Here is a 21,120-nt window from a genome sequence, read left to right as displayed (position 1 = left end):
TTTGGAGAATTTCAAAAGCTATCCCTGGCCGGATTTGCGCCAAAGACTACATTTTATCATTCAATACTTCACACTTTAAAACAGGCTTAAAAGAACAAGCAAGCCAGTAGCTTAAAAGTCAGAGAGGTGCTTGACAAGACATTGGACATGGCTCCCTAATAAGGCAATTCTTGTGGAATGAGGAGATAATGTCATTTTCTCGCTTCTCCCTGGACTTGGCTCCATTGTTAGGAGTGCATGTGGGGATATCCGGGAAGGGGTAAATGAGAAAAATGTCCTGCCTCTTATTTATCAGAGGAAACCTGTCCCCAAGTCCGGCAGGGCGCCAGCCAGGTGTGTTCGGTCACAGGTGTGCACAGAACAGACTTGTCTTTTATTGCAATGGAGGGCAGTCGATTAGTCGCAGAAGCTGTGAATATGTAATGCTCTCTGCACTGCAGGTTATGAAATCACAGGCCAGTAGCCAGTGCAAGTTTTGAATTTCCCTGAGAAATCTGTCTCGCTCTCAAGCCATGAATCCTGGAAAGAACATTTCCATTCCCACCAGAAGCCTGGTGGCTCGAACACTCTGGATGAGAAGATAAACATGTTGGTCGAATCAGAAAACCTAACAGCTGGGAAGAGCTAGCATTCAACTTGTTTGTCTGCCTAGAAAGGAAAATGGAAGTAAGGTTAAGTGACTTAAATTTGTGAAAAAGAATGTATTTTCTTTTGTGTTTTTCTGTCTGGCACTATAGAGCAAAGCCACGTCCAAGAAGTCGCTGAGGTCAGACTGTGGGACCCCAAAGGGAGCTACAAAGCTCCATGCTTGCCTGGCCTCTCCCGTGCTGTCACAAAATTGACATCACCAAAAGTCACCAGGGAAGTATGCAGCTAGTTTCTTCTCAACGTAAAGGAAATGATGGGAAGCATCCTTTGTTAGTGGGAATAGTTTACATCGCCCTATGTGCCAAGGTTCTGCAACACTCCTTCTGCAGCCGCCTATGTGAACTGGTCCATTGATTTCACCATTGGAAGTGCATTAACTAGGAGAAGGATGGGCATCAGAGTTGAAAATGGCCTTTGCATCCAGTTCTTCTCCCCGCTCGGACAGATCAGAGGTGTGGTTCTCAGGGAGAGTGGCTGACTTCCACACCGCTTTTCAATTAATGGGAGTGCTGGGCCTGAAACCCAGGTCCCCTGCTGTCAGCCTGAGGTTCTCATAACGGGATTTCTCTGTGAACTGTCTTTGTGTTTGGGGAGTGAGTGCAGGAGGGAATCAAGAAGCTGGGAGGGTAAGATGCAGGTCCAAGACCCTCTTCCTCGTCTCTGATTGGTAGACACCTCAATGGCAGTTAGAGAAAGCAAGCAAAACTCCTAGGTGGCAGTACTACTTTCTGAGCCTTGTCTCAAACGGGGATGGTATCTTCTCTCTGGAGCCGGAGGTAAGATATGAGTCTGGGATGTGTGCCTTCTTTGTAAATCTGGAAGGCTGCATTAAGGTTCTAAATGATATTGAGATTTGCTAAAGTCCACCTTGTCAATAGCTCTTTTTGTTGGATATTTAAAGTTCAGGAGCTTTGTTTGCTCTGCTTAAGTGCTCTCAAGTGTTTCAATAGCCACTGGCCCGTTTATATAAACAAATGAAGGAACACACTGATAGTCCCTGCTACCGGAAGCAGCCTGAATCTGAGGAGTAGCAGAAATCCTCAATGACTTACAGATAAGCTGTCCGCACACCTGCCCGGTGCACTTGGTGAAACAACAGGTGTGTGCCCATGACTTTGAATGGGTTAAGAGGGAAGGACTGGGGGAAAAAAATTTTACTGCTTAAAGTACATGTTTCTTGAAACTTATTAATTGGTGAGCATTTTGTTAAAAAGTGCCATTGTAACCCTGATATCATTATTTGTTGTTAAGGGATAAAGTTTCTTTTGTTCTTGGTCATCTTATTTGTGCTTGAGATTATTTTAATTGGGTTTGTTAGGAAATTGGTTTCCTCCAAGTATTAGTTATTTTATATAATTTGTCATCCATTCAGATTTTGAGAGAGTATCATTATTTCTTAAGGAAACTTCATTAAAGAACAGTGACTTTTTAAGCTACTTGGGCACGATGCTTATCAATGCATAGGGGAAATTTTATCAGCTATTGATGTCAGCTCCAGACAGCTCTAACGAAATATATTTCCATCTTTATAGAGAAAGATTGTCCAAGTCTCACATCCTCTAAGCTCACCAGAGTTACACCAGAGCTTACAAACACTTAAAAGGTGGGATGTTTGTGCCAAAATTCTAAGTCCTACCTGCTCTGCTCAACCGGCTGCTGGAGAGTCTCCGAGGGACTTTACAATGTGGAGGTTAGAGGTGGGAGCTTTGGGTCCACATAGTCCCGCTTTAAAAGCTCAACTTTTGGCATAATCTCTGCACTGTAATCATAAACTGGAGATAACAGTATCCCACACATCACAGTGGGACTCCAATGAGACGCTGGATTAGGTTTCATCACAGGGACTTTGCAGTATTTGACCATTATTTACAATACCTAACTATAACGAGCCCTGTGGCTTCACATGGTCTTGTTGTGTGGATAAAGCCTTTAGAGAATTTCCCATCAGGCTGAAGCCCCCACTAAACAGCAACTTCAAAGATAGGGAGTACGGGCCGGAAGGAGGGAAATCTGAATTTGCTAGTGAACAGAAAGTGCAGGGCTGTGCCAGGAGGAGGGAGCAGAGAAGGGGGAGGGATAAGAGCAGACATTGCCAATGACTCTTCTCTTCGAGTGTCTGCGACATTTGGCCCAACCCTGCTATGTCCTTATGAGCTCACCCTTTTCTGTGAATGATCCCATATATCACTGGATCGATACGATCAAGCCAGGCTCTAGAAACTTCATAGTGTACTTTATTTTAGACATATTTTCACAAAACCCCACTTCTGATGAGATATTAGTAGACCGTGAAGGCAGGTGAAGCAGAGTTCACGAAGCCGCAGAGAGAGCAGGTAGACCAGGGAAGCACAGGAAGACCAGCTGTCATGAATGACGTTGGCATGTGCCATGCACTTTAAAAGTGTCAAAGTCATACCACTTTCTCTGCCTCGTCATATGGGACGCTTTACCCTATTCTCACCAGTTGTAAATGGTGGGTGATACATGAGCCCTAACAAGTCCTTGTATTTTCTCTAAGAGGCTTTCGCCAAGTGCTGCGTGTATTCAGCAAGGAATCTCAGAGCAGCGGAAACACCTGCTTTGGGGTGACACCTTTCGGTTCACACAAGACCTTGGGAACACTCCTGAATTCTTGAATGACTGCCTGGAGTCCAAAGGCGTCTGGCCTGGGAACTTGAGCTGAAAAAGAGATGATATCACGGAGTAGATGGGATCAGGGTGTCGTAATTAGAATTGAAGGCGGTTTGCTCTGACATAAGACAGAGAGGGTGTGAGAAGACCTTAGCTTTGTTTTCCCCTACAATTTACAACAGCTTTAATGAGTTCTTTTCTCCTCCTTTGCTCTTGCCGTCCATCAGTCCATATTTTGAATATTTCCCCCCTTGGGTGTCTTACTGTCTTTAAAGAGGAATGAAAAAATTTACTTATAATCTTCAAGAAGGAATTGGGTTAATGTTGGATGGCTTCTGAGTTTACCTTGACCTCGGAGCATATTACCACTAGGCAGGTGACCATGGGGGGCTGGCCAAGGGTTTGCCGAGCAGCAGTCTGAAATGGAAGGACATGCGTAAGGCTTTTCTTGTCCTGTAACATTTTACCAGGCTATGCTTCTGTAGTTATTGAATTTGGGAGTGGTAGCATCTCTTCTCCTAAAGAACCTCCTATTTTCTTCTCCGAGTGGAGTACAGATCTCGTCTTTGTCACATACCCTCTTCCTTTCCCATACTCTTTTGTGGTGGCGATAACAGGAATTTTTATTTCAAGCATTTTCTTGTTTCTGTCTGCTCCACACCCCGTAACTGTACCCATTGTTCTGCTGAGCTCTGGACTTTCTCTTCTCTTAGAGTCAGTCAGCATTTGAGGCTGTAGGACACGGAAGTCTGCAGTTTATTTTTTAAAAGGTGTTGTGTCTTTGCATTTGACATCATTCATGGTAACGAACCCCATCCACAACTGATGAAATTGTCTAATAAGAGTGGTGAGCTGAAAAAACAGTGAGTATAACAGAAATAAAACCACTTAACAAAACTAGTTCCAATCAGTTCAACAACAACAAATTACCCAATACCCCCACCTGGTTAGAAAGAGATCGTTATGGGAAGAGAGAGAATAACAGGAAAGAAGACTCAGCTTTTGCCCTGAAGGTACTTAATCCTACAAAAGGCAAGTTTATTTATAAGGCAAAGGACTAGCCCAACAAGGCAAGATGGGATTGGGGCCATAAGAAATTTGATAGCAACATTAATTAGTGTGTCAAGGAGCCACAGATTCTTTTGGGCGAACAGATGAAAGCTTCTTAAAGAAGGACTTACGTATAAGGCTTGAAAGAATAAAGTAACATTTTAACTGGTTTCTATTTTATTGGCTTTCCTCCTTGTTAGAAGGCAATAAATGCTCATTCAAGAAAAAAATTCGAAAACACTGTACCTGCCAGGAGGCACTTGGGATTAACAGCAACAATTAGAACAGGGGCCAAGAGGATGAGGATGTAGCTCCCAGGCACCTGACGGTTGAACTGACTGAGGGACAGTGGATGTCCCCAGACTCCCAGGTGATCCCCCAGAAGTGCGCAGACCCGGCGACGGGACGGCAGCTTATTCCTCTGGAGTTTTCTATTCCCTGTTACAGTGCTTATCAGCATCGGGTAGACAGTCTCCTCTCTCTGCCAAGGGGAAAGTGCACAAAGCAAAGACTAAAGGCCAACCTCTAGCTCCTCTTGTCAATATTTAAAGCCAATATTTTATCCATGCATTAATTGGTAATTAAATGACAAAAACACTGCTGTGTGATGCCAACTTCCTCCCCACCCCACCAAAGCTGTTTCAGGAGGTTTTCATAGGATGAATAAATCGCCTTTCTTTGAACACTTTTGTTGTTTAAAAATGCCATTGTTTCATTGGAGGTGTGAGGGGATGTGCTAACCTTGTCTTTCTGGGTGCAGCAGGGCAGAAATGATAACTGTATATACATTTTTTAATAAAAATAGAGAAGAGCAGGAAGGAGGGAGCCAACTTATTTAAATCCTGAATACAGTCAGACCTCATATGCATTGTTAAAAAAAAAAAAAAAGCCCTAAAGAATTGCATATGGATTAGAGGGATGAATATTCTATTATTTCAGTCTGTTCTGCTGATCTTCTTATTGTGACTTGTGCTTCAGAAATCTGCTAGGAATTTGGCTCGTCCGTTGTAGGCAGTAATTTTAAATGTGTATCGAGCACTTGATAGTGTGTGATTTGCGTGCTGTTGCATTTCTGTTCCCTAAATTTTCCACCAATTTATTACTTTTTTCATACTGTTTTAATATTTCAGGATGATGAATATATACAGCATCATTAAAGGTAAATAAAAAATGCATGAAATTAAAAAATGGAATATTAGATGTTTCTCGGCTGTAATCCCTCGGCCCAATAGGAATGAAATGTCTCTGTTCTAGCCAGTAATCCCTGCACATGATTAGGAAAGCTGGGAGTGTCCACACAGCCCACACACTATTTGTATCATCTAAGCCTATTTATGTAAGGTTGGAGTAAAAGTTGTTATTAGAAGACCTATAAACCCATTTTACAATTCCGCAAGATAGGCTTGCCTCTTCATCCTTTCTACCCTTATTATTTTTGCTGGCGTTGATGACAGTGTGTTCTTAATTCATTTTTCAGAATGCTGCTACTGTACATCTTTTTCAGACTTAGATGATACATTGGCCATTCTAGTGAAATGCATTTTAAAGACCAAGGATTGAGCCCAGCAGTTCGCTTGCATCTTGCCACTGCTTTTTCCAATATGTGTAGAAAAGACAGAGGTTAGTTTTCCAGGGCCCTTCATAACTTCCAGACATCATTTGGTGTGTGTCCAGGGCAAGTTTTCCCCAAGTTTTTTTCCTGCTTTTAAGGAAGTGGTTCTATATCGACTCACAAAGCTCCTGGGGTTTTTTATTTGTTTATTCTTTTCTTTAAGAACAGTTATTAAGAATAGTATCTATGTGATACTATGCTACACAATTGTTTAAATTGAGTTTTGATTTTGAACTAAAGAAAGCAGCTTTTGTAAAGAGAATATTTGAATATAAAAAGACCAAAATAGTTTTTTCTAAACCATGAATAAGATAAGGAAGCCTTGATACATGCCTCACCTTACCTATGTGAGTTTTTTGGAAAGGTGTTCCTTCTTTCTTAGCAAATCTTCAGTGTTTGCCCTCGTTGAAAGTCTTTTTTATAGGCAGAAGATTTTCAAAATACTTAGAAGTCATACGTATGGTTTCTTTCCTCTTCTCCCTCCAGTTCAATTACACCAGGTACTAGGCTTCCCTTACCCCAGCTTCGTTCTTTAAAATGTACAGATATTGATGTGGCAATTGCTGGTCCACACTTTTGAGTTTCAGGAAAGTTAGGTATGCACCAATTTGCCATCTTATTTGTGACACATTCAAGTGCCAGAGTGTTTCTGAAAATTTGGTTCTCCTACCATAGTATTCCTTATTTATTGCCTATTTATTTTTGGCTTAAGCACAAAAGGCATTATTTCCCTATTCACTGCTTATCTGAAGTCATGGACTGGGACGGTCAATAGCTCTTACTAAGTTGGCAATTATGAAACGGGTTAAATGACCACGGCTTCCAGGGAATGCTCACAGACATTCACTGTAAAACCCTGTTTTGTACAGCACCCCAAAGATAGGATGTCCCCTTCGACATCTTTGCATCTGTTTTGGCAAGTTCACCCTGAGACCTAAGATGAATCCTAGTAGTGGAAGAGGCATTCCATTGGTGTCTGCGTTAAAAGTCGCGTTCCAGTTGGCTTTCCCTGCACACACCAGGAGGAGTCACACATAGCATTGCTCCTTAAACCCTGCGAGCATGCCGTGTGGTGCGCATGCTGTCGGCAATCGTGAGCATTTCCCTCCAGAAGCCAGTACCTGTGTGTGTGTGTGTTCCCCGTTTGCAAAGGAAAAAAAATGACAGTACATAGCCTATGGCCGAGAGTCCCCTCGCTGAACCTAGGAAGGCCTTTAAGAACTGGGAGGGAGAAAAAAAGTTTTAAATAGTCCACACGCTTAGGCTAGAAAAATCCGCAGAGATGCGCTTTCGTAATGGCCATGTGACAGTCAGGGCTTCTCTATTGTGTTCAGTTCTTGGGAAATCTGATCCACCCTCCACCAGCTGCACTCAGCCCGACCCAAGTGGCTCGGGTTCCCTTGGCAGACACTGCTAGGCCGTGTCGCAACTGCAGGGTGTGAGGGCCACCAGGTGCAGGCAGCCTGAGAGGCCTGAGCCTGGGTGGTCCTCACCATGCCCGTGGCAGGATCAGCCCGTGTGTGGACTTGGGACAAGAAGCAAAGAGCTCCAAATGCAGCGGGCGCACCCAGGCCCCCACTCTGCAAGTTTTCTGGGTTGCATAGGAAGCACTTGCTGTTCCCTGAAGCCATCCCAGATCCCGAGGAGAGCAATGTGGCATCAGGGTTATGGCTCAGCCTTTGCAGCTTGCTCCCAGCTGTGCAGCCTTGGGCCAGTTCCTTACCGTCTCTGTACCTCAGATACCTGATGTGTGAAATTAGGATACTAACCTTATCCCCTTCAAAGGATTAAATAAGGTCATCTCTTCAGAGGGCTTAGTTCAGGCCATCTAGTAGTCAGCACTCAACCTTACCCTGCACAGCTCTTATTTGCAGCGTGTACATTACTTTCCTTTTATAAATGGAGAAACTGAGGCTGTAAATCATGAGCTCACCTAAGACCACTTGGCCAACAATAGAATTCATGTTTCCTGGCTTTGGCGCTGTTATGCTAACCACTAATCTATGCTTCTTCCCCGCATTGAGCCTTTAACGTTTCTCCTGTGTACAAAAGTGAGAAAAAAATGGTAAGAAATGACCTCATGGCGACGAACTCTTATCTCCATGAAGCTGATCATATTTGAAATAAAACACAATGTGCTTTTAGTCAGTATCTCTCTATAGCTTACAATGATGGGATTTTTTTTAAGTATAAGTTTTAGTTGTTTACTTTGCTGGTACAATTGGCAAGTTTTTAAAAAATAATTATTTTTGAGGACTCTGTGGAGCTTTGTGGTGCTTCTGAAACCATCCACAGACATTTACATGGGCTTTGAGCCTTGGGCAGAATGAGGTGGAAAAATGTTTACCGTTCATACCTGTGAAGGTACTCTGGAGTGTTTTGCCCGAAGCCTCACAGATACTCCTGGGATAAACAAAAACCACAATTTCGGAGTGAAGCAGACTGAAGAAATACTACATGGCAAGCTTAAAAACCGTATAGGAGGCTGGATTAAAAAGCACAGATAACGAGGAATCTATGCTGCTGCTTTTAATAATGAGTTGTGTCTACATTTGCGAATTAATTTGCAAATGCATATTTGGAGTTGGCTAAACAACGGGTTATCCATTTTTTTTTGAGAAGAAAAAAGTTGAATGCACCAGTTATTTGAGTGGTTTTGACACGCAATTCCCCAAACAAGCAAACAAAACAGTTTGTATATATAGGCATGGAATAATTCAACTCCCTCTAGATTGTGAATTTCATTCTACAGATGGAATTCCCTTCCAACCCCACAAATAAATACTAAATAAGCACAGGTCTGTCACTGGTGGCCACAGCACAGCCAGACTGCTTAATTTGGTTTGATCACCAGATACGGCCCATTGGCTAGGTGCGGGGATGGGCGGGGAGGGGTTTCTTCTCACCAAATGACGACAGTATTGTGGTGAGTAGGATGGGAGCTTTTTGGTGTTTTGTTTTGTTTTATTTTCCACCACAGGAGCACAGCCTTTTGGGCACATTAGCACTATCCTTAGCAAGTAATGCGAAATGTGTAATAATCGGGGTGAGGCTCTCCTGGGATGGTGCTGGTGCTGGTGCTGGTGCTGGTGCTGCCGGTAGGAAAGCCGGTATCGGGAAATGAATGACAAATTAGTCTGCTTAGTCTCTCTGTTGAGAATTGGATGTGCATCAGGGTTACCCTACAGCGATAAATACCAGCGAATGCCACCCAGACACTATTCCTCGGATTCACAAGAGTAGTGAGATTTCTTTCCCAAAGGGGAGTGAGCTTGTTTACTAAATGGTCTTTCCCGACCTAGGCAGGACTGGGGGTTATAAACCCAGGTAAATAATAATAGCCATTATTTATGAAGCTTTCATGGATAATTTCATGCATATCAATGTTGGTCAAGCAAAAATTTGACCTTGATTTTCTGGCTCCAACACGTGTGTGTGTTCTTGCTGCCCGATCAACTCCACCTACATCATCTGGAAATCTCTATATTAGCATGACTCTATGTAATATAAATTCTGATATTTTTTCAGTCATATTCCCCGAACCATTTTAACTAAATTCCAGAACACGACCAAGTTTCTGATATTACAAAGACGGCCTTTTCATGTCCCCTTACGGCCGATGACATAAAGGAGCCCCATGACACTTTACATATGGAAACTCTGAGACACACCGATGGCCACAGCTGAGCCAGTTAGCGTCCAGGAGGATCACTCACCAGACCGGGCAAGATCCCTGCTCTAGGTGCTCTGGCTTGTAACCGATCGTATCATGTGCTTAACAGACAGCAGCATCTGCGTCGCGGGCTTTCCACTGCAGCGCCTCCAGAACATGAGTCAGCCCGCCCCGCTCACGGGATCCCTTGGTGACTGGGCGGTGTGACAGTTAACCTATCCAGCTGAACTTTGGCTATTCCTCCTGCTCTGATTCCACAGGACTTGTACTTAACTGTCGAGCAGTACAGTGTTCTTTTGTTCCAGTTAACATGATGTCTGTAATTATTTTTATATTTGTTCTGAGAGGGATATTTTTGCCTCTTGAGCCACTTCTGTGCTCATTGATGCCATCTCTGTTCCCATTGTTATATGGCATAGAACACAGGCACTGGCCCTGGCCGGGTGGCTCATTTGGTTGAACTGTCATCCTATAAACCAGAAGGTTTTGGGTCCAATGAACAGAAACAGCATGTGACTAGGTTGCGGGGTTGATACCCTGTTGGGGTGCATGTGGGAGATCGTGCTCTCTCTCTCTCTCTCTCCCTCTCTCTCTAAAAGCAATAGAAACATATCTTCAAGTGAAGATTTTTGAAAAACAGGCATTGCATTTATGCTTATTGGTGAAGGATGTGATCGTGATATTAAAGGGAAGGAGAAGATGATTTGAGCCAAATTCATGAGGAGAGGACAGATTTAAAAAAAAATGTACGAGGGATGCAAACTACAGAAATTAGACTTATATTTAAGCCAGAGTAATCAAAATATGTTTCTAAGAAAGGAAGACCGCTCTAATGAGAGGAAGACAAAACAAAGCAAGAATCTCTCTCATTGTCTTATAACAACTATGGAGGCTGTGGCTATGGGGTCCAAATGGTTGCTATCATTTTTACTGTTTATTATGCAATCTCCTGCATAAACAAACAGCGCTGCAGAAATGAGAGGCCAGGAGCCTCCCAAATAAGTGAAATAGAACAATTATCCCTTCAGTGACTATGCAAACAGAAACTCTATCATTTGGTTTTGGCAGAACGCTTAAAGATACCCACTTAGTGCTGTGAGATAAAAGCAAACCTATTTTTTTTTCCTGTTCTTTCCATGTGAACACTAAAGAAATGTGTTAAAAACAGACAAGGTAAAAAAATTATGCAGGTAGTTTCTTTCCATAATGACTCTCAACCATAGGTCAGCCTTATAACTTGGTTGTTTCTTTCAGTACCCCGTCCCGAGAGTAGGCCCTGGGAATTCCGGGGTAATTATTTATGCCTTCCGCCTTTCTGACGACTGACTGCCACTGTTTTCTCTGAATAACCTGTGGTCCTATAACGGGTACACAGTATTCCCTCTGTTTTAATGACCCCGCTGATTTTCCAGTGGCCGCCGGCGTGCCAGGGTCAGCTCCTCGGACCCTCTCTTTGTTCTACATCCCTCAGCACGACGACAAAAACTATTTACGTTTTGCTTGAATAGCTTAAACACCATTTTAGGAGACTTTAGATTGCTTTTGAACATATTTGAATGCATCTTTAGCCATCACTGGGCTTAAAATGGAAACCCTTTTCTCAGCTTATCTGTATTAAACACCTGTAAAAATCAATGGTACTGTATTTTTTTTCTTATAATGCTCTGTTCCTCTAACTAATGCCAGAAATAATGCACAGTTTATTCTAGCGTGTTCTTTTCCCTTTGCCTGATGTTCTTCAGTAGTGAGCGGCATAGTGGAGAAGAACTCACTTCTGCTGACTTAATAGTAAAATTGCCAGGTTGGTGTGGAAATTGGACCAGTTGGAGCCTAATCCTCAACAAGAAGTGCACTGCCTCTCCTTCTGATTATCAGCCGTCTTGTTTGTGATGAATATGCAGAAAGTTTATTTATTTGGGGGCCAGGGCACAGACTCACACGAATGACCAATAGGAGAGGTTAGAGTTAACTAGTAATGTTTTCCTTGGAGCATTGTTATTTTTCCCGAAAATCAGAAGTCATTACATTTATATTGAAAATATTGAGTGGTTTGTATGAGCTTCATGCCAAACTAAGATTAGTGTGCTATAGCCCATTACAAATGTGGAAGATTGACCATTTTTTATGAGTTAGAATAAAAAATATGATAATAATGGCTTCTCATCATCATAAAGAGAGATGATAATGCCTAAATGAAATATTTATATTATCTCATTTTATCTGATAGGTTCAATCTTCTCCCATACCAAACACTTCCCTCAGAAGCACCGTAGTCTCTGTTTCAAGAAGAAATCTTTGGAGAATTCAGATCCTACAAATGTGTGCTAATAAATTCAGTAATCCAATATTTTACTGTCCTTAGTTTTAGAAATTTGTGTTGCCTCTCAAAACAGAGCCCAGTAGGTTTTCATCAGTGCTGTGCGTAGAGACAGGTTACATTTAATTTCCGGGAGCACCTCTTACTTGTCTGTTCCCAAGTATTGCTTTTTGGGCTAATTCTTAAACAAAAATCTGTGTGTATGTATGTGTACACACACACACACATGTCATATATATCATGTATGACATATATGTGAAAATACTGGGTATTTCACATGCATGACACATGCCCTCTGTTGCTGGCCCACACATTCTGAACACCATTCTGTCCCTCTACCAGCTGCATTTTGAGGCTCCCCCAAGCCTGTCTCTCATGTCCTGTCTTCCCCCCATGCACCATGTTACTTTCTTCCCAGCTGGACCCTTTCCAGACTTTTACATTCTCTTTGTGACTTCACATCCAGCAGCACCGACGTGCCTGCCTCCGTAAAGTCGCGTAAGGACTGCTTTACACGGCTCGCGCCCTGAACACAGATGCACAGGTTGTGACCAGGAGCAAAAAGCAGCAGAAATGGCATGAGGACAAAGGTCAGGCGCCCCTGCCGCCGACACCAGAGCGCCCACGCCTGTCTGACGTCCAAGGTACCAGCTCAGGGGAGGGGCGCGAGCCCTGATTCGGTGCCTGTGGGAGAGCAGTGACTGTGTTCATGGCCACCACTGTCATGAATGAGGCTGAGTCCCAAGGAACAGTTTCCAGGCTCGTGGCTGTGCCACTGGGCTTCCATGTGAACTGAACTGTCCCTGGCTTTTCCTCTCTCCCTCCCTTCCTCCCTCTCTCCCTCCCACATTCCCCAAGCTCATCTTATTGAAGTTAGAGAAAAGAAAAACGATTTGAGGCTTGCCCAATTTGCTCTGACATAAAGAGATGTTTAGCTCTGTGAAAGGTGGCAGAGGCGAGCGGGGCGCCTGACTGACATTTCAACAATGTGTCTGTGGGGATGGCTCCCTGTACGCCCGTCACCGTGTGTCCCTGGCTCACAGAGGGCTCTCCTCTGCCTGGCCGTGAGAGGGGCGACCGTCCCTCGGGCTTCGATGCTCCGCACCTTGTTAGATCTGCTGACAAATACACTTGTTTTCTGCAGGAGGTGAACAGGTTCGCTTGAGGCCTGAAGAAAACATTTCTGAGGAATTTGGGCTTTTAAGGTGAAAAGAAAATGCCCTGTTTTCTGAACACACCAATTTGCTTTGCAGTTTTCTTAGATTTTCAAGAAGACATTTTTGGACTCAGCACAAAAATGTTGCTCTTGCCCAGTTTTCCTCAAATCCCTAATTGCCAGACTCCCAATGATAGAAACGTAACCCGTCACCCTGCTCCTTATTGTCCCCAACTCATTGTGATCTGTTTTTAACGATGACAACCGAGGTCTTTGTTTTCTTCCCTTTTACTAGCACACTGCAGATGGGTCCTTATTCAGTTCATGTAGTACGTTAAAATTTAAAAACAACAGAAACACCAACCAGCCTGTGTAATGGGCAGGACTAGCTTCAGAGTCAAAGTTAGTTCTACGGTCTTGGCTGAATTAATTACCCTTTCTAAGTCCCCTTGATTTATCCCCAGCATTTAGAAAAAGATATAGCTGGGAGACTAGTAGCCCGCCCTGCTGGGCTGCTGTGAGAGGCTGATGCATCAGTTCAGCACAGTGCCGGGCACGTCAACATGTAGACATGTACACAGGGACACAGGTAAGCCAACTACGGGCCACTTGGCAATTTCTCCCCCTTCTAACTTCTTTCCTTCCCATTTGAGAAGACTCAGGAGCACAGTTCTTTGACAAACGACGTGACATGAGACTTGACGTCCTGCATGGTGATGCGATGACTGAGGATGGGTTAGGTCCAGACTGGGGCTGTGATAGTGTCACACGTGACTGGTTGCCTATGATTGTCACCAAGCCCGAAGTTCAGTCTCCAAGTGGTTGAGTTTCAATTTCTTGAGCATCTCTAGTCAAGACTCACTGAGTTTCTAGTTCAGACGGGACACTTTTTCAGCTGAGACCTTTTACATGGAGTTTGCCTAGTGTTCTTACACGACCAAAGCCCAGATGTGGTGGCACCTTCCGTCCGTTACCCGGATCTATGTGTGGGCTACAGAGTAATGATAGAACCGCAACATCAGGAATTCTAAGCTTTCGTATAGGCCAGGATCCAAGGTCTTTTGGAATATATTAGGGTGTGTCTCTAAATTCCCCCAAAGAGCCTCATCTTTGAAAGTAATATCGTTTCACTAGGTCAGAGCCAGTGCGGGAGGACTTTAATGTGGGAGGGCGGTTGGGTGAGTACATGTCTAAGTTTTTACTCAGTTCTGGTGTCCTGTGACCCTTTGAGCGCATAATAGGGATGGTTCAAACACTCCAAACTCTCCCTGACAAGCTATGGAGTCAGTGAATGTATTTCCTTGCGTACCAACCTGCCATGCTAAGTCCATGCCCATGGTGGGGTCAGTGCTATCCCGGCACCTGCAAAGCAGTCAGTAATGGTTAGTTATTATTACTACTAAACAAGCCAGGGGCCTTGGGTAGCCACGTTCATCTTGGTTCTCACTCCCAATCTACCCGCTTTGAAAACTCTCACTGCGGTTTGCGATAACCTTGTTTATTGGCAGAGAAGTGAAGAGTTTATAGGCACTGAATGTCTTCTCCCATAGAGCACAGCTGAGGCCTGGTTCCCTTCTGTCAACTCTGTACCCCAAGGTCCTTCAGCCTCCATCACCGAAATGCAAAACCCGCACCCCTACAGAAAAAGCATTGTGCTGTACCACATTTTAAGTATGTTTAATGATGTCAGAAACAGGAAAAAAAAAAAAAAACTATGTTGAAAATGGAAGCAAATTAAGATGGAAAATCCAGTTTGCAAACCAGACTTAATATTTCCAGTAGCAAAGTGTTGTGTGTTTCTGTGACTCCCATGCGACCACAAGACTTGAACCATATCCCGGGAAAATGCTGAAGAAAAGAGTTTTTGAACTCTTCCACAATGGCAACACATTTCTTATAGAAAATCACGGGAGGCCCAAGAGAGGTCCTCCTGTCCCTGCAGGTAAAACAGTGCCAGTGGGACAGTTGTATCAGAATTTGGGGTATTGCCAACTTGTTCTCCAAACCAGAAACGTGTTTACTAACATGCATGTCCAACCGTGACTTGAGGCTGCCATGAACTTGATTGTTAATTGTCAGTTACTGATTGTAGGCACCTCGAGAATGCATGAGAGCTCACGGAATACAGAATTGCTTCCTTAATCAAGACTGTGGGGTTGCCGGGCTAGCGCAGATGAGAGGAAGCTGCAGATGAGTTCTGGAGCCCTGGACTCCCGGACAGGATTCCTGTACAAGCCCACAGGTGCCCATTAGGCATTCTCTTCCGACCATGGTGAGGGAAAAGCAATAACATCACTTGATAATGGGTATATTCTCTTCAAATTTCAAGATTGAAATAGAAAGATGACACCTGAATGTAATTCCCAAGGCAGCCCCGCGCTGTCCAGCCTTTACAAGATGCAAATGAAGCTCAAAAGACGTCTATTAGGGGATTCGTTTCGTCCAGCTCAGTATTTCTTACGCTGGCGTTTTGACCCGATACTTAATTTCACTCCACGAGTAATGTAATACACTGGGCCAGGGCTGGAGCGAGGCGTGTGGCGTTGTCCCCTCACAGGATGGCTGACCTTGCCGCTGAGCATTAGGGCGAAGTAGGGGAATTAAAATTTTCTATTCTTTTGCACTGTCATGCCTCACGTTGATAAGCACAAAGAAATGTAAATAAAAAAGACCTATTTCAGAACCTTCCCTGCAACCTTTTTGTTTTATGACAAAAGACAGTTAATTAGCATATGAGCAGTAAGCAGCCTTCCCAAACTCACGCTAATTATGTATTCTGTTGACCGTGGTGACGCTAGTCATAAGGTAATTGGCTTGCAGCAACACGACATTTCAAATCATCTCTTGAAATTACATCAAAAAGCCAGCCTGTTTTGTTTTGATAGGGGAACAATCAATTTGATAAGTGGTAACACAGCTCATTGTTTCACATTAATTAGACTAATTGCTGCATGTTAGCCTCTGAAAGAGACAGAACTTGGAGAAGACAAAGGCTTCGGCCCTTAGCATGCAGTGGGCGCGGCGGTTCCGCTCGCGTGCACAGACCGTGGGCAGAAAACAGAGCTGTTAGGAGGCAGCCTCGTGGGAGGCCGGGTGTGAACAGTAGCTGGACGTGGGATGCCTACTGCACTGGCTTTCTCTGATAGCACCCAGCTTCCCAGGGCCACAGAGGAAAGGAAGGACGGGTCTGAAGATCCCGGGGAACCGGGTTTGGGTCTGAAGGAGTTATGCCTGTCTCCCGTGACCATCTGCCCTTGCAAACCCACACATACTACACCCCTGACAGAGAGCCCCTACCTCCATCCCTGTTGACTGCTCTGGGCAGAAATGCTTTCAAAAAAAAAAAAAGAAAGAAAAAAAACTGGAATGGGACAAGGCCGAAGCTAAACAACATACCAAAAGGAAAAAAAAAGATTGTTTTCTCCAATTACAAACCAGAGTGTTTTAACCCGCAGAGATTTGGCCAACTGTCATTGCGGAAACCTAACACCTCCGCCGGGCACACGCTTTTCAGTCTGACACGCCGCACCTCTGTGTATGCTGGAGACCACCGGTTTGGCCAAATCGTACAGTGCGGTCTTCCTGACACCGGCACATGTCAGTCTCAGCTGGCAAGGGGGAGCGGTTCACTTGTGACCCGCAGGGACTTCTGATGCTCGCATAGGCGGATGCTGTCTGCGATCGTGTTACCCGGAGTCTGATGCAATGGAACAGAACTCCTTTCCAAGTGAGAGGCATCCAGCACTTTAAAAACCCCGGCGCTCTGTCTCCCGCACTCCGACGCTGTCTAGTTAGCCACGCTCAACTTCGGAATACAGCTCGCTCTCTCCACCGAGGTGCAATTCGGGGCCTCTCGTGTGTGTGCCTCTTCATGTCGATACCGTTTCACATGTGAAGTGGGACATGAGTCTCACTGTTTGATTCTACAATCGCGTATCACCAAGTTCAGTGAGGTTAGATGTTAAATCATCTGGTTGGCTTTGGGCTGAAATTGACCTAGGAGGCAAACTCTCAAACAACAACAGACTCGGCTAACTGCCACCGCAGCTCCATTCAAAGAATTCAAAGAATAGTTTTCACACGCCCGTGGTGTGGAAAGGACTTGCTTGCTAGTTTCTGCAGCTTTTCCAAGAGTGGTTTTGTCTTTGAACAGGAAGGACAGCACTATACAAACATAACAGGTTTTTTTCATACGATACACTTCCCAAAATTGTAAGTATGATATTCCTCCATTTGTAAATGCTTATGGGCTTTCATGGAAATTACAGAGAGAAATATGGCAGTGAAATTCAAACCTGGCTTGGAAAATGAATTTGAAACATTTAAATGAAAATGATTTGCTTCTGTGTATGAAGGCATCTTGGGTGGGGAAGGGGTGTGGGGTAAGTGTGTGGCCATTTGTGCCAAAGGAGAGCGTTTCAATTCTCTTTTTTTAATCACTCCCTCAAAGGAACGATCCTATAGCAGGAACTTCCAAGCACAAATCTGTGTGGCAGGTTTAATTTGGCCATTAAAAAAAAAAGTGTGTGTGGTGTAGCAATTAAATGATTGCTCCTACAAGCTAAAAACCTCTTCAACAGCCTTTTAAAAAGGTACAAGGATGTGTGATTTAAGTGTGCTAATGTGCTGTTTTCCCTGGAAAATTGCACAGTTTACTCAGAAAAGAAATGATGAAAAAGAATTTTAAAAAACGGACCCAGATTGAAGGGCCCTAACGTTCAGTTTAAGTGCGGGTTCCTCTTGCCTGAGCACAGCTGGAAGCCACTTCGTTGGGATTCCAGCCGGCCCCCTGGCTGAGCTCCGGGTTCTTGTACAGTCAGACCCCACTGGGCGCAGAGCAAATCTTTGCTCAGTTAGGCGCGCGTCAGTCACTGGCAAGCTTGGCCGCTGGCCCAGGGTTCTTAGGTTTTTCCGTGCGACACCTGAATGAGATATTGATGAGACATCGCCGCCCCGGGTCAAAATGCTGGATAAGAAATGAATGAATGAATTAAATGGTCATGGGTCTGACAGAATCATTTTGAAAATGCAACTTACCCTTCCCTGGGTACCAAGCAGCATAAAGAAACTCCTGCTTGCTGAGTGTGAGGTGCTGGGTCCTTTGGTTGGCTGAAGTTTCTTCTTTCTTTCTGCCACCCAGTTGTAGGTTTGGAATGGGTGAGGTAGTGGGAAGAGGGATACTGGGGGATGACAGAGTAATAGGGGACTTTGGGGCCAGTTACCTGCTTTAATGCCAATAGACCTAGTATTGACTTAAAAGTACCCCCCCCCCAAAACAAAACACTGTAGAATAAAGTCACAAGGCTTTGGCAGGGGGAGGGAACTCTAACAGTAGATAGTTTCTGCTGAGGAGAAAAATAAAGATCAGAGAAAAGCAGGGACAGAGTAGGAAAAAAGTCATAAAGTAGGTGTGACGTAAAGAAATGTTTACACCTGTAAACCTGATAAGTGCCGGGACGCAAAATCTCGACTGAGTGAGAAAGTGCTCCTGAGAATGGCAGTTTTGCACCTTATTTTATACTTCAGAATCGAAGGAGGAGGCCTGAGGGGTTACATGAAATTCACTGGTGATGGATTAGGGAGGTGGGAGAAAGCAAGGCGCAAACTCTCTGGGATTGGATAGAAGGTAAAAAGAGATAGAAACATTTTTTTACACAGGTGGTTATGTAAAAGTTAGCAGTTACCAATGAACACGGTAACAATAACAATGAGGGGTTTTGAGGTATCTGCACTGGTGCAGTGAGGGGTTCCCCCCAAAAAGGAAATGATCCTGACACTGCAAAGGCATGTATCAGAGACGGAACAAGTCAACAGACAGGCTCAGCTGAGGCTGACCTTTGGCAGGAAGGGTGCCGACCTAGGACATGACTACCTGCCATGACTCATTTTGGTCAGGAAGTGTTCATTTCAGGCCATCCTATGTGGTTACTTGAGGTCTCTGAGTCTGGAAGGCCACCCTGCAGGCCTCCCCTGAGCATGTCACATTTAGTAAGTGGCCCCTTTGTTGTCCACATAGGAATAGTTTTTAAATAGGCATCTTTGGCAGAACTATTAATCACGTAACTGCTTGGGGGGCTGTGTGAGTGCAGCTGAGACGGAAGGACGGAAAGCTGAACACACCACCAAAAGCGCTTCCCACCCTTGCCCCCTCCAAACGTGAAAGAGATGATCTGTTCAAATAGGCTGAACAGTATATAAAAATCTGGGGAGTTTTAGTAAATATTTCGATTCCTTGGATTTTACTGTTGAATTGATGTGCTGCTATGGCCATGCTGGTTCTTGCTCATTTCTAGGTGGAAAAAGTGACTTTCACTGATTGCATTAGATAATTCCGGTTGTTCAGCAGTATTGATGGGGGTGGGCGCGGGGGGAAGACGCTGATGAAGCTGAACACTCAAGCAAGCCTTTGTTTCCAGAAACTATTAATTGGAGGTTTGCTGGGAGACATTAGAAATTACTGTAGGTTCTGAAAATTCAACAACTTCATCTAAAACAGATTCCGTGCTCATGGAGTACACCCGCGCTAATTTAATGCATAATGTCTCATGGAAATCATGTAATTTTTTTTTCCTTATAGCCATGTCTGTATGGAAAAGGGACAGTTCTGAGCGTGGCTGGCATTTTGCTTCCTCCTAGAGGTGGATGTCGTGGGACTCCCGGGGGTGGTGTGACTAGAATGGTGAGTGGCAGCCCTTTGCACGCTAGTCTTTCACTCACTGCTGCGAGCACAGTGGCTCCGAGCAACTTCACAGAACTGGGACTGCCGTGGCCCAGTCTGAGACGAACCCACAGCAGAGAAATAAAAACACCCGTTCGCAGGGCACTGTTGCATGTTCTCTGTAACACAGCCCGGTGCAAAGCCGTTGGAATATCTATAAGCTCTATAAGAACACGTTTTCCTTCAGTGTAGATCCCTTGACCTCTCTTCAAGTTGGTTTTATAATCTATAAGCGGGGTAGTAATCTCTACTTTGGAGGGTTGTTGAGAAAGTGAAGCAAATGTAAAGCTCCCAGCCTGGTGCATGGAACATATTAAGTGTTTTGTGGGTGCCATTTTGAGAAATAGGGATGAGTTATCTGTGATCATAAAGACTAGACGGGAAGTTTTCTTCTAATGTAAACAGGGCCCGATGGGTCACACAGGGCCTGGAGCCTGGATTAATGCTCGGTTGTTGTCATTGTGAAATTCCTAATGATTTTAAACAACAGTTTCATTTTGCATTGGGTCCCACAAATAATGTAGCTGGTCCTGAGTATAGATATTTTTCAGTTTTGCCCACGATTTTTACTTTCTTTCCAGCCACCTTTTTTTGGATATTTTAAACTAGTCTTTGCCACTGTCAGGCACAAAGTAAGCACTCAATCAATCCTCCCTGTTTTGACTTTCTTGCTGCTGTGGCCAGTGTGCTCCACCCACATTTCCCTCGCCCCAGGCCCTTGAGAAGAGGTGCTCCTCTGGGGTTCCTTTTCTGTCCCAGTGCCTTTCCTGCCCTTCCTGGAGGAATCTCATGAGCTGCCACGCAGTTCAATTTCTCCACTTCCCCAAGTGGAAGGAACCCAAAGTCCTCCCAGTTTCCTGGTGACTCACCTCCTCTAACTTCTCCCATCACTGCATCAGATAGGAAGATACTTAAAGAGGAGGGAATTCCTCTTTTTCAAACCTGCTCCCTCCCACCATATAATGCAGAGTCTTATTCAGAGTTTATTGACTGAATAAGTGACTAAACCAATTCTCAGAACAGCCAAGAACACAAGGGACTCTCTGCTTTCCTTCTGCAAATTATTTTTGAGCGATTGAAGGCCTCAGGTGCCTGCAATAGGGACAAAATGGAAAAAAAATAGGCAGGGTTGCCTCTGAGGTGGAGATGCACTTCTAAATATCAAGAATTGGTGCAAAATTAAATAGATACCATTGTATGCAAATCAATAAGTACAATGGAATACTTATTGTAATTCCTATTTTATTTGATAATATATTACGACTCCTGTTACAAGATCATAACCGTGTTTCTTTCGCATCGGCATTTATAAGTT

The 21,120-nt window shown here is 44.2% G+C and overlaps 1 protein-coding gene across 23 annotated transcripts in view; it reads left to right on the top strand.

Moving 5' to 3' along the window:
• Positions 1-21,120, top strand: part of ESRRG (estrogen related receptor gamma) — a 506,557-nt gene that overhangs the window by 232,897 nt on the left and 252,540 nt on the right. Inside the window, exon 1 of one of the 23 annotated variants that reach the window (XM_071219576.1) lies at positions 2,364-17,299. The exons of 21 other annotated variants lie outside the window; for them this stretch is intronic. The gene's annotated coding sequence lies outside the window, so the exon portion shown is untranslated. Of the gene's footprint in view, positions 1-2,363; positions 17,300-18,276; positions 19,767-21,120 lie in introns of those variants that run through there. One more of the 23 variants, XM_053912610.1, reaches the window with a different exon arrangement.

This window comes from Desmodus rotundus, chromosome 10 (assembly GCF_022682495.2).
Source record: "Desmodus rotundus isolate HL8 chromosome 10, HLdesRot8A.1, whole genome shotgun sequence".
NCBI classification, from domain to species: Eukaryota; Metazoa; Chordata; class Mammalia; order Chiroptera; family Phyllostomidae; genus Desmodus; species Desmodus rotundus.
This window is presented reverse-complemented; position numbering and strand designations above follow the sequence as displayed.